Source organism: Oreochromis aureus, linkage group 5 (assembly GCF_013358895.1).
Source record: "Oreochromis aureus strain Israel breed Guangdong linkage group 5, ZZ_aureus, whole genome shotgun sequence".
Taxonomy (NCBI): Eukaryota; Metazoa; Chordata; class Actinopteri; order Cichliformes; family Cichlidae; genus Oreochromis; species Oreochromis aureus.
This window is the reverse complement of record NC_052946.1, coordinates 30954592-30968753: the sequence shown is the minus strand read 5'-3', so window position 1 is coordinate 30968753 and position 14162 is coordinate 30954592. Positions and strand designations below refer to the sequence as shown.

At 38.0% G+C, this 14162-nt stretch overlaps 1 long non-coding RNA gene across 2 annotated transcripts; it reads left to right on the top strand.

Moving 5' to 3' along the window:
- The first annotated feature begins 491 nt into the window (after positions 1-491).
- LOC120440367 lies at positions 492-4048 on the top strand. 2 transcript variants are annotated; one of them, XR_005613192.1, is made up of 3 exons: positions 492-596; positions 1077-1167; positions 1965-4048. It is a non-coding gene; the product is annotated as an uncharacterized LOC120440367 (long non-coding RNA). The 2 variants fall into 2 exon arrangements; XR_005613193.1 differs by having other exon boundaries at positions 1077-1171.
- Positions 4049-14162: the final 10114 nt, after the last annotated feature.

The window sequence follows — 14162 nt, the reverse complement described above, 5'->3', positions numbered from 1 at the left end:
CAGTGTTTATCTAAAAATATGTGGTGTCACAAACATGAGTGGATTCTGGCTGTTGCACTGCCAGACAAATAATTACTGGTTAAGTCATTTCTAAAGATTTTTTTTTTTAAGTTTACATGTAATAAAAATGTGTCTCTGTGGCAGTAGTCTAGTCAGCTGGCATTTAATTTAATCAAGTAAAAGGCAGCTACAAATAAATGCTGTAAGTAAATATTTTTTTTATTTTTCATATATATATATATATTTTTATACTTTTTATATTTTACTTTACTATTATTTCTTTTGCAATTTAAAATAATGTCAAATCGCTCAAAACCTAATCACTTGAAATGCCGAGGATTACTTTTTCCTAGCATTAGATACAATTCTTATTCAAATTAAATATTAATTGAGAAAAGCAAAATGTGGTATTTTAGGTTAACATTACGTTTGATACTTTGATCAAAAATTGCCCAATAACATAAATTATTAGAGTAAATGTAAAAAAAAAAAAAAAAAAAAAAAACAATTTGAAAGCTAAGCCGAGTGACACTTTTGAAAACACCTAACGCAAGGAAGCTAATGCACTGAGGGGAAAAAACAGCCGAAAAGAGCAGGTAAGAAAACTTCAGCTAATATCTCCAATTCTGATTTGTTTTTACCCCGATGATATATATATATATTTTTTAAAGTCATCGCTGACAAACCCAAAGCAAAACCTTAGTAACAAATGAGACATTTAGTCATAATGAAAAGGAAAAGCTAAAGTAAGTTGTTGCTATAGCTAGCTTGCTTACATTCAATAGCTAACATGGGGTTTGTTTGTTTTTTTCTACATCGTTTTTTAAGTGTACTGAGTGGTGGCCCCATCTACCCATGACAGAGCAGGCATGTAGATGGGTGAAAGATTAAAGAAAAAAGCTAACATAAGTTTCTTAGTAAGGAATTGGGCCACAGCATGCTGTCAGGAAATCTTTGTTAAGCCATTGTATTTACAACTTCCTGGAACTTCTAGTGGAGATGCCATTAATCCAGACACACTGCTTCTATCAGATGACACAGAAATCTTTAGCATATGATTCACATAATGCTCACAGATCATTCAGGGAACTGGCAATCTGGAAGAGACCACTCTCATCAGGATAAAAGAGTTTCATCAGTACAACAGAGCCCCAGGATGCCCTCACTGTAGGTGCAAAGGATCTTTCTCTCTCTCTCTTTCTCTCTCTTTTGCTTTAATATTCCACCTGTTAGTGTTTTTAATCCTTTTAAAATACAAGATTCAAATCATCATAAGCTTCATTTTCCCCTTGTGCATGCAATATTTGGATTCGTGGCAATATATTTTGCTCGGTTACACAGCCTAAAAGGGCAAAAAAAATGATTCATAAAAACTCATTCAAAAATAATTTATTTGGTTTACAAGCCAGATTGAAACCAGTTTAGCTAAACTTCTGCTTAGTTGTTGCTTTCTGTCTTTGCTCAATAGAGTGCTGTATTTATGTTGAGAATTGTAACATTTAAAATGCCTGACCGGGTGTTTTATGGAAAAAGAAAACTGTAAGAGAGGGGTTATTTAACCTTCAGCGGTACAAGTCCTACACTGATGGGATTTATTTGAGCTCACAATGAGCTTTCCTAAAAAGAAAGGGGGAAAAAGTCCCTCAGGAAATAATTCAAATTCCTACAGTTTAAAAATTAAATCTTCTGTAGTAACTTCACCAATGCTAAAAGCATGGCTAAAGATTTAGTAAATGCTTTCATGTTCATGAATGTCGCATTGCATACACATCAAAATGGACTTGATGAGCTTCATGTCTGTCTCAAAAGCAGCTGCAAATCCAGAGATGATTATTTTAGGTCAAATTAAACATTTAAGTTAGCATCACTTCTCTCAGTGTATGCCCGGAGCCTTCCTACTGCACATTGTTCTGTGGTTTTGTGTCAGAAGTGATTTGACTAACAGCGCTGCCATCTCTCCACAGCTCCGTTTCTTGAGTGTAGGTCAGGCTCCTTTCACCTTGCTCAGAGATTTTTGAAACCTCATTAGCAGCCGACGCGTGAAAGGCTGGAGACCTCGACCTGACCCGCTGGAGAATGGCGTGTGTGTTAAATGGTTTACCCCATGAGGAGTGGGGAGAGGTTCAGGAGTTCAGTGGAGGGGGGTACACCCAACCCTTTTCAACTGCTACCCTTGACCACCCATAATTTCTCCCACTTGGTTATACCTTGATGACTATGGGCCCAGCACAGTCCAGCATTGGAACAAATTGATAGATTTTTTTTTTTCTCTGAGCAGGGAAGAACATAAAGTACACTTGGTGGAGGGAAAGATGGGTGCAAAGAAGATTACAGGTTTTTACGTGAGTGACGGTAGCATTTTTATATTGGAAAATTCATTTAATTTAGGAATGTTTCAGGTACTTAAGCAATGTTTTTTTTGTTGTAGACTGAATTATGGTTGAATAGGGATAAGGGGGATTTGTAGCGTTCTTGTCCTTTGCATAATTCATTGCTACCACACTACGTCCAGAGCCCTCCTTTGCAACTGGTGTAACCACTTACAGAAAAGAGTTGCGAACCAGCCAAGTTCATGTTGTTCTTCTTTTCTTTAATGAAAATAGTCAGATGTTGGGCTGTACTAACGGCTTATTGCATTTGCAGTAGTGTAAAAAAAAGAACCTATATCCAGAAGGCAGGCATGCAGAAGAAAAAATGACCATGTAATAGCCGATTCAAATGTAGAAAAATCTGCAAAAACAGAATCCAGAAAGCTAGCTCAAATAGTCAAAACAAAACACCTTTCCAAGAAACAAAGGTAGGCACAACGAGCACACACAGGAAAACAGACGGACTAACAAAGCACCAGGTGTTTATCTAGAGGGGGGATGTGGATGCCTCATTAAAAAGAATCTGAAAATCACACCCAGTTATTATATTATATTTTTCAGTGGCATTTTCCCACCATATCTGTTCTTATCAGATTTTCATTTTTTCCAAGCAGTGGAATTTTAGGGTTGCCTTCTCAGTATGTGTTATTTTTAAATTTAAAATTTCACAATTATTAAACTTATTTTTAGATGATCAATATTTGCAGGCATCAACAACCAGAAAAAATAACTTGTGAGCATGAAACTATATTCTACAATAGCTAGTGGTCTCATAATGTGAATGTTTTACTTCAGTTATGTGTACTAAAACAGAATGGACACTTACAATTGCAATATTTTTTTTAAACATTGAAAAAAGTTAAATGGCAATTATCAGTTCTATTCATTTATAATTTTGCCTGTTACCATATGCTGACGCATACAGAAATAATAATCATACAGTTATTTACAATATTATAGATTTATTCACACAGTATCAATATTTGTTATAATGTCAAAGTTAGTGTTAGCAAGAGGTATTATTAAATTATTATTTCCACATAACAGACAGTGTAAGTGGTTACATACACACTTTTTTTTTTTAATTCTTACCTAAACGATTCTGAATTAAGATTTTGGACCAACAGTTTTTTTTTCGTGTACAAATGTTGAATATGTCAAAAAAAACAAACAACTTTTCTTATTTTAGAAAGAGAGGTCTATTTTCCCACACATTTATGTTAACACTGAGGACGTTTCTTCCTATTCTTTAATTGTATTCAACATAGGATGCATACAGTCTGAAAGTTAGCAGACTAAGTTATTAATACAGTACAGTTTTTCTTCTGATTAGGTGAGGTAAAGGTTAATGTAAGGGTCTGAAACTTGTCTGTGTTTGTTAAATCTGATCTTGGTGTTTGTAGAATGGTTTAAAAGCCTAAATAGAATAAAACTAATGTGAGACAATATTTGGCTTCATGTAAACATAGCTAAGGAACAGATCTGTTTGTGTTGATTTTTTACATTTTTGTTCACATATTTTTTGGCATTTGAGCATTCGAGCATGCCTTTTAATCATATTTTAAAATTGTAATTATTCATTGATCAGTTTTTGTGCAATTATAGCTAATTCTTTTCTTTTCTTTAAATTTAATACAGCACTTTAAAATGTATCCAGTGGCACTGTAGTGGGATTGGGAAGAATTTTAAGCTTTTTTCCACTCATGCGCATATGAAGAACTAGACTACATAATCCTTACAAGCCAATCACCATCACACTGAGCTGGAATAACCTTTTCAAAATTCTTATGCAACATCATCAAAGTTCTGTTTGAAATTAAATAGCAGTAAGTGATGGTGAACCAGTTAGTCAGTTAAAATCAGTTCAAAAGGTTCAAATACAAAAAAAAAAAAAAAATTCTGCCGAACATCTGGACGAAAGTCTGAGCCAAACAAACCAGAAAGAGTAACGTTATAACTTTGATTGGGTTTTCACTTTATATGAAAACATCTAGCCACCAGCTGGGAAAGTTCTTAATAAGGGTCTTGGTCCAGATGTCAAAAGAAACAAGGAAAGTAACTAAAGATGCATGAAAGATTACGAAGAAGTAGGCATAGCGTAAAAACATTAAATACATTAAAAACTGGCACATGCATAGCCTGAAGCAGGTATGTTTTCTGGGTTTTCTGAAAATTCATGCGAGCTGCTGTCCAGTATTTTCACATTGCAGAAAATGTCCCTATTAGGCAGACAGATTTGGAAGCAGGAAATCACTGCAGATTTTCCATAATGTTGGCTGCAAGATGAAAAACTGTATGTGGCCACCAAGGACATTAAGGCCAGTGTGAGTGAGGGAGGAAGAGTTCACCCGTTCATGTTGTGTCGAAAGACCTCCAAATGGGTCAGAACTGTCACAAGCCATTTCCATCATGTCCTGCTCCAGAAACATGATGGAAAGTGGAATTAGAATGAAATAAGACATAGTGATTCCTCCGGGCACACGAGGAATGGATCTGCTTACCATACAACTGCCCTTAATTGGCAAGAAGCTCAAAAGTTTGACCCCAGGAGCCAGGTTTTAAGAGAGTTACGAGACAGTGGCTAATGCGGCACAGACTGCTTAGACCCTTTGTCTGGATTGATGAATTAATGTGTCCAAGAAATCTGGACATCTGGGCTTGGGCTTTCGCAAATTACATCCAGCTCTAACTGGACTCTGCTTAATACGGCCCAGCAGGTACAGTAAATAAGACTCGGAGGTTAATGTGAACCTTGCAAGGACCTTGGTTATAAATAAAAACCACATTTGACCCATGTTGCACACTGCTATGGCTTGGCACTTTAAGCAACATTTAAACAGAAGCCGTTTCCCAAGGACAAGCAACAGCTTTGTTATCAGTATTAACGGTATGAAGCTGGCAAGGCATATAATCAAAAACTAGGGAAATGTGCCAGGTTTTCCATCTTGCACTGCAAGTGAAGTGAAGTCTGACTGCAAATACACTGATTTTATGTACTTAATAATATATATATCCAATTGTAAAAAGACAATTAGTTGCCACAGTTAAATCAAGCAGTGACATTTGCGTGGCTGCAGAGTGCCAACATCAAAGTGTAAATTCACTGCAAAACAGAGAGACACGTGAACTCTGGGTGACTGCTGAACCGCTTTTCTTTTTAATTCCCTTCCACTTGAGTTACACAACCCACAGATGCCACATCGTGTCGGGCAGAACCAAAGGGAATATCTTTCCCTCTTGCAGAAATGCTCACTGAGTTTTAGGCTGAGCTTCATGTCTGCCTCCAGCATGCAAAGGGAGCAAAGCATGAAGGCATGACTCAGAGGAGCTTAGAATGTCTGACCTACATGGCAATATAAATCATATATTCCACTACGTTCCTTTTATATTGTTGCATTGTTTCTCATTTTATATGACATTTTTATTATAATGAGATAGCATGACGTCAAAGACCTTTTTTTCCCAAACAGTGTACCTCAGTTTGCTGTTAATAAATTAATAGTTTGTACTTAGTATTGGTGCTGTTGAATAATATGGAAATAATATGTAAATTGTTGTGCTCTGGAAAGCTATAAAAATAAAAGATCCTGAGCTCCATCTAGTGATAGAGATAAAGAGTTACATTATATTGCTTCTACTTTAAGCTCTCAGTATTTAGTTTAGCATGGCTGCCATAGTTTTTCTTTTTTTTTGCTTCTTTGTTTGTTTTTTAGCCAAACAATGTGAAGTCCAGTTAAAAGTCCCAGATACTTCTAACATCAACACAGAAGTATTTGCTCATCTGTATGCCTGAATGTATTAACAGCTTTTTCATACAGCACATTCACACAAAAAGCAATCAAATGTGAATCAGAAGGAAAAAACATCACATAAAAGAAAAACGGCAAGAAACAGGAGCATAGATCAACAAAGTGCAATTGTTCATTACCATTTGCTGTGGAGACTGGAGAGTCGACAGGTTTTCATTCCATCCAATCACCACCAGAGCTGATTTCAGTGATTATGCATTCCTCTGTGGCTGAATAAATGTTAGTAAAATCAGCTGCTGGAAAGAAGAACTGCAGGTACCCAGGGCTTTGACGTTGGTGGGAGTAATGCTCGAGAGGACGAAGAAATGTAATCAACAAAAAGGCTCAGGCACAGGTTTCATTTAATCAGCTTTACTGACAAAAATGTGACGCTATAGTCAGCAATTTGATTTTAGTCAGTCTCTAAAGAGATGAAACTAGATTTTTGTTTCGAAACATTTAGATGATATTGCATCAAATTCTCCATTAAAAGCTCACCTGTCAGTCTGTGAACATGAGACGAAAGGGTTAGACTAGTCCAGTGTTTGGAGTGCGCACACACAAATGGTTGTGTCAAGGTTAGGAATTAAAGCATCCAAAATAAAAGTTATATTACATTTCAGAACCCAAAACTGTATGTCATTTAGAAAAATATGCAGCAGTAGCACATTCATGCAGTCATAAATTCATAGAATAATCTTTTATACTTATATATTCACATCAAGAGCCACAGTAGTACGGTATTCTTTAAGATCTTTGCAGAAATAATTAAAGCTCAGTCCTTTGGACTGATCTAAACAAACAGTAACATTTGAAATTAAAATCATGTGTAGTTATTGTGCCAATTTTACAGATTTACAGTCCTTCCGGTTTAAATTAAAATGGGTTATTTATGTGTTTCGTCATGGACAAAGCATTTCTTGACCCCTCCTCTCCCTTGTTGTTCAGTGAGCCCTCTAGTGTTAGAATAAGTGATCTGGATTTTGACTTGCCCTTAGTCACGTGTGTGCTACTATAAGATATTCGTTAATATCAATATCTGTCACTTGGTGTTCGCTCGCTTTGTGGTAGAGTATCACTTCCTGTTCCTGCTCAAACACAGTGGTGTTTCTGAGTAGCTTTTCTGCTTAGCAATTTAATTTAAATCTTTTGATACATCCCTTTTCATAGTATAATCTTAACGTGCTTCATCTGAATCACCCTTTCTGTACTCACTACCTAATTTATAGCCAAAGTATTCACTCACTGTCTCTTTACTGTTGCGCTAGCTTAGCTTAGCTCGTAGCCGACTCGTTAGCACCATGGCTACTTCACCTGTCCCTCCTGCACTTTCCTGCTCATTGTGTCAGATGTTTAGTTACTCCTCGGCCTCCTTTAGCAGTAATGATACCTGTAACAAATGTAGTATATTTGTAGCTCTGGAGGCCAGGATTACTGAATTGGAGACTCGGCTTCGCACCCTTCATGCACCCGTAGCTAGCCAGGCCCCTGTAGCTGGTGCAGCCGAAGTTAGCATAGGCCCCACTAGCTGTTCCCCGGCAGACCCCAAGCAGCTGGGGAAAGAGGGCGGCTGGGTGACGGTGAGGAGGAAGCATAGTCTTAAACTGAAGCCCCAGGTACACCACCAACCTGTTCATGTGTCTAACCGCTTTTTCCCACACTCGGCGACACACCCGGCGGGGTCAAACTCTGGTAATTGGTGATTCTGTTCTCAGACATGTGAAGCTAGAGACACCGGCAACCATAGTCAATTGTCTTCCAGGGGCCAGAGCAGGCGACATTGAAGGAAATTTAAAACTGCTGGCTAAGGGTAAACGTAAATACAGTAAGATCATAATTCACGCCGGCAGTAATGACACCCGTTACGCCAATCGGAGGTCACTAAAATCAATATTGAATCGGTGTGTAACTTTGCCAAAACAATGTCGGACTCTGTAGTTTTCTCTGGTCCCCTCCCCAATCAGACCAGGAGTGACATGTTTAGCCGCATGTTCTCCTTAAATTGCTGGCTGTCTGAGTGGTGTCCCAGAAACGATGTGGGCTTCATAGATAATTGGCAAACCTTCTGGAGGAAACCTGGTCTTGTTAGGAGAGACGGCATCCATCCCACTTTGGATGGAGCAGCTCTCATTTCTAGAAATATGGACAAATTTATTAAACCCCCCAAAATATGACTATCCAGAGTTGGGACCAGGAAGCAGAGTTGCAGTCTTACACGCCTCTCTGCAGCTTCTCTCCTCCTGCTACCCCCCCAAAAACCCATCTCCATTGAGACTGTGTCAGCTCCCAAAAGACAAAACAAAACCAAAAACCAGCAATAAACAACTTAAACATAAAAATCACAAAGAAAGAACAATACAGTATCCACATCTGAACCAAAGAGTAAAACAGTGAAATGTGGATTATTAAATATAGGTCTCTCTCTCCAAGTCTCTGTTAGTACATGACTTAATAATTGATCAACAAATCGATTTACTCTGCCTTACAGAAACCTGGTTGCAGCAGGATGAGTATGTTAGTTTAAATGAATCAACACCCCCGAGTCATTCTAACTACCAGAAACCTCGAAGCACAGGCCGAGGGGGCGGTGTGGCAGCAATTTTTCACACCAGCCTATTAATTAACGAAAGACCAAGACAGACTTTTAATTCATTTGAAAGCCTGATGCTTAGCCTCGTCCACCCCAGCTGTAAAACTCAGAAACCAGTCTTACTTGTTATCATCTATCGTCCACCTGGGCCTTACACAGAGTTTCTCTCTGATTTCTCAGACTTTTATCTGATTTAGTGCTCAGCTCAGATAAAATAATTATTGTGGGTGATTTTAACATCCATGTATATGCTAAAATGACAGCCTCAACATCGCATTTAATCTGTTATTAGACTCAATTGGCTTCTCTCAAAATGTAAAAGAACCCACCCACCACTTTAATCACACTCTAGATCTTGTTTTAACGTATGGCATAGAAACTGAACATTTAACAGTGTTTCCTGAAAACCCTCTGCTGTCTGATCATTTCCTGATAACATTTACATTTACAATAATTGATTACACAGCAGTGGAGAGTAGACTTTATCAAAGTAGATGTCTTTCCGAAAGTGCTGTAACTAAGTTTAAGAATATAATCCACCCACTGTTAGCATCTTCAATGCCCTGTACCAACATAGAGCAGAGCAGCTATCTGAACGCTACTCCAACAGAGGTCGATTATCTTGTTAATAATTTTACCTCCTCACTACGTATCGACTCTGGATACTGTAGCTCCTGTGAAAACTAAGGCCTCAAATCCAAAGTCCCTGACTCCGTGGTATAATTCTCAAACACGTAGCCTAAAGCAGATAACTCGTAAGCTGGAGAGGAAATGGCGTGTCACAAATTTAGAGGATCATCATTTAGCCTGGAGAAATAGTTTGCTGCTTTATAAGAAAGCCCTCCGCAAAGCCAGAACATCTTACTATTCGTCACTGATTGAAGAAAATAAGAACAACCCCAGGTTTCTCTTCAGCACTGTAGCCAGGCTGACAAAAGTCAGAGCTCTACTGAGCCAACAATCCCTTTTAACGTTAACTAGTAATGACTTCATGAACTTCTTCACAAATAAAATTTTTATCATTAGAGAAAAATTACCAATAATCATCCCACAGATGTAACATTATCTACAGCTACTTTTAGTACCATCAATGTTAAGTTAGACTCTTTTTCTCCAATTGATCTTTCTGAGTTAACTTCAATAATTAATTCCTCCAAACCATCAACGTGTCTTTTAGACCCCATTCCTACAAAACTGCTCAAAGAAGTCCTGCCATTAATTAATGCTTCAATCTTAAATATGATCAACCCATCTCTAATAATCGGCTATGTACCACAGGCCTTCAAGGTGGCTGTAGTTAAACCTTTACTTAAAAAGCCATCTCTAGACCCAGCTGTCTTAGCTAATTATAGGCCAATCTCCAACCTTCCTTTCATATCAAAAATCCTTGAAAGAGTAGTTGTCAAACAGCTAACTGATCATCTGCAGAGGAATGGCTTATTTGAAGAGTTTCAGTCAGGTTTCAGAGCTCAGCACAGCACAGAAACAGCTTTAGTGAAGGTTACAAATGATCTTCTTATGGCCTCTGACAGTGGACTCATCTCTGTGCTTGTCCTGCTAGACCTCAGTGCTGCGTTTGATACTGTTGACCATAATATCCTATTAGAGCGATTAGAACATGCTGTAGGTATTACAGGTACTGCACTGCAGTGGTTTGTATCATATCTATCTAATAGACTCCAATTTGTACAAGTAAATGGAGAGTCCTCTTCACACACTAAGGTCAATTATGGAGTTCCACAGGGTTCAGTGCTAGGACCAATTCTATTTACATTATACATGCTTCCCTTAGGCAGCATCATTAGAAGACATAGCATAAATTTTCACTGCTATGCAGATGACACGCAGCTCTATCTATCCATGAAGCCAGGTATCACAGACCAATTAGTTAAACTGCAGGAATGTCTTAAAGACATAAAGACCTGGATGGCCGCTAACTTTCTGCTTCTTAATTCAGATAAAACTGAGGTTATTGTACTCGGCCCTGAAAATCTTAGAAATATGGTATCTAAGCAGATTCTTACTCTGGATGGCATTACCTTGGCCTCCAGTAATGCTGTGAGGAACCTTGAGTCATTTTTGACCAGGACATGTCCTTCAACGCACATATTAAACAAATATGTAAGACTGCTTTCTTCCATTTGCGCAACATCTCTAAAATTAGAAATATCCTGTCTCAGAGTGATGCTGAAAAACTAGTTCATGCATTTATTACTTCCAGGCTGGACTACTGTAATTCTTTATTATCAGGATGTCCTAAAACTCGCTGAAAAGCCTTCAGCTAATCCAAAATGCTGCAGCAAGGGTACTGACAGGGACTAGAAAGAGAGCATATTTCTCCTGTTTTGGCTTCCTTCATTGGCTTCCTGTTAAATCCAGAATTGAATTCAAAATCCTGCTCCTCACATACAAGGTCTTAAATAATCAGGCCCCATCTTATCTTAATGACCTTGTAGTGCCATATCACCCTATTAGAGCACTTCGCTTTGCACTGCAGGCCTACTTGTTGTTCCTAGAGTATTTAAAAGTAGAATGGGAGGCAGAGCCTTCAGTTTTCAGGCCCCTCTTCTGTGGAACCAACTTCCAGTTTGGATTCGGGAGACAGACACTATCTCTACTTTTAAGATTAGGCTTAAAACTTTCCTTTTGCTAAAGCATATAGTTAGGGCTGGACCAGGTGACCCTGAATCCTCCCTTAGTTATGCTGCAATAGACGTGAGCTGCATTCCCATGATGCATTGAGTTTTTCCCTTCCAGTCACCTTTCTCACTCACTATGTGCTAATAGACCTCTCTGCATCGAATCATATCTGTTATTAATCTCTGTCTCTCTCCACAGCATGTCTTTCATCCTGTTTTCCTTCTTTCACCCCAACCGGTCGCAGCAGATGGCCGCCTCCCTGAGCCTGGTTCTGCCGGAGGTTTCTTCCTGTTAAAGGGAGTTTTTCCTTCCACTGTCGCCAAAGTGCTTGCTCATAGGGGGTCATATGATTGTTGGGTTTTCTCTGTATTTATTATTGTGCTATCTACTGTACAATATAAAGCGCCTTGAGGCGATATTTGGCGCTATATAAATAAAATTGAATTGAATTGAATTGAATCAAAAGTCATTATTTCATTCTTTACACATTCATTGTAGTGGTAACAGAAAATGGAAGTAAGAATTTCACTTACTTGAAATCATATTATTAAATTATATAATAATGAATTAATATATTATCATAAACTGCATACAAAATCAATCTTATGTTCCAGTACAGGAACAAAAGCTTTCATAGTTATGAAAGTAGCTGATGATTAATAAGTTGTTCTTCAGTACTTCTCAAATAACTCCAGATCCAGTTCTATATAGTAGAGAATTATATTCTGGGAGCTAGTAAGTCATTTGGTTATCAATAATACACAATTTTACATAAAACTGATCTAACTTTCCATGTTTATCATTAATTGTTACTGATCCAAATCATCAATACTGATAAATTATTCATCAGTTGCTATATTTACCTCAAAACCTGAAGCATCATATTCAGCTCCTTGGTGCTTGTTTGAGTGAAGAGAGCGGATATAAAACTATTTAAATGAAATAATGCCAAACTATTTAGGGATTCTGCATGTACAAAGTACTTAAAGCAACATGAAACGAATGAAATTGAAATTAATAAATAATGAATGAGTAGCTGCTGTTGTGCACCTCCCAGATAAGAGTTCAGTAGAAACAGATGTTGGAGAAAGCAAAAGTTAAATGTATGTATTGATAATCATAAAGTAAGTATGACCCAGTGATTCACTAATATCTCCTAGCTGGATCTCTGAAAAATGTCTTCTTTACCTATCATTAAGTCGATTTATTAACTTTTGTTAGGGAACTACAGATGACTATAACTACCAGGTAACTCCTGTTCACTCATCGGTCCTTTAGCGAATAAGTAGCTTTTTGAATTCTTGAAATATGGCACATTCTTGCTTCGAGGTACAGTGCAGACATCAAATGCGATACCTAATATTACTGTTTTCCCTTCAAGAGCTGATTCATACATGCATGAATTCCAGCAGAATCAACCCTCACATTGTTCACCAACCAAATTCTATCCAACAAACTTGGGCATTCCCCCCACAAATTCAGCCCGTGTCTTGTTGAAGGAAATTTAGCAGGGTACACATGTGCTTTCTCTTTGCTCATTCTCTCATCTATTTTCCTGGAAACAGAGGGAAAAAAAACATTTGATTGGTGGACACTTGCCTGACTCATGGAAAACAAAGATACATCTGTCCTTCAACCTTCTTTAAACAGCTCTTTAACTTTTCTCATGTTCTTTGCTGAAAACATGACAAAGACCTGGCCTTTCTTGCGGCTGACAGTGTGGCTCGATTTCAAGAAAGATCTAAAAAGCAGGTAGTGAAGCCAAGTCGCTGTCAATGTGAAACTTTTAACAGCCAAACAAACAATTTAGTCTGGCTAGAAATGATTGTGGCTGTCAGCTGAAGAGAGTATGACGCACTTTAAAATGTATCTGAGTGAAAATGCTTTGTTCATCCAGTAAATATAGTCCAAGGGAATTCTGTGAATAAAATGAGGCCAAAATCTTACCAAATATTTCAGTTTTATGGCACTGTGCATGCATAAATAAGCATGGAGTCTCAGAAAATAAAAAGTTTCTACATATATAATATATGTACTAATACACAAGGGTCCGCTGTCATATGATTTTTGCATTCTGATTATCCACTGAATAAGGAGTTGCAGTGGATAATCAGTTGCACTGTTGACACATTTCACCACATGAGGGCAGTGTTTAACAACAGCTCACCAGTGTCACGATCTGGAGGACAAATTTCCCTCCAAGGTCTCTGTCTGTCTAGACAACTTGCAATTTTCTTCTATTTTGTGGAGCTAGCAAAGAGAGTGCGAACATTTCTACCTGAATGGTTTAAACGGACAACTTTGCAGCTTATCCACTGTTGTCTTGTCTAAGCTGATGAAATTTGTCAACCAACAAAATGAAACAGAAATTGGGCTGCAAGGAGAAACAACAGGCATATGGGGCTTCAGTCAAAGGAGGCTGATAAATGCCAGCAGCAGCAAAGTAATATCTTCTCTTTTGATCTCTGGCCAGGGGGAGAGACATTGAAGGAATATTTTGAGATGCAGTGAGGTGTGTCCTCCGGTCGCAAAAGATTACTTAGTCTGGATGTAATCCAGAGAAGGTCATTGCTCACCTTTAATCTCCTCCCATGTGACATTATACGAGCAGTTATCACTACAGTTCTAAAAATGATTGATTGGAAGATATCATCAACATGTCAGCCACACCATCCCATCTACTCATGAGTACAGATGAATGATATGCGATTATGCGCAGGATATTATTTACTGGCTGTCAGGAGGGCCTTGGATATTTATTGTAAGGATAGCGGA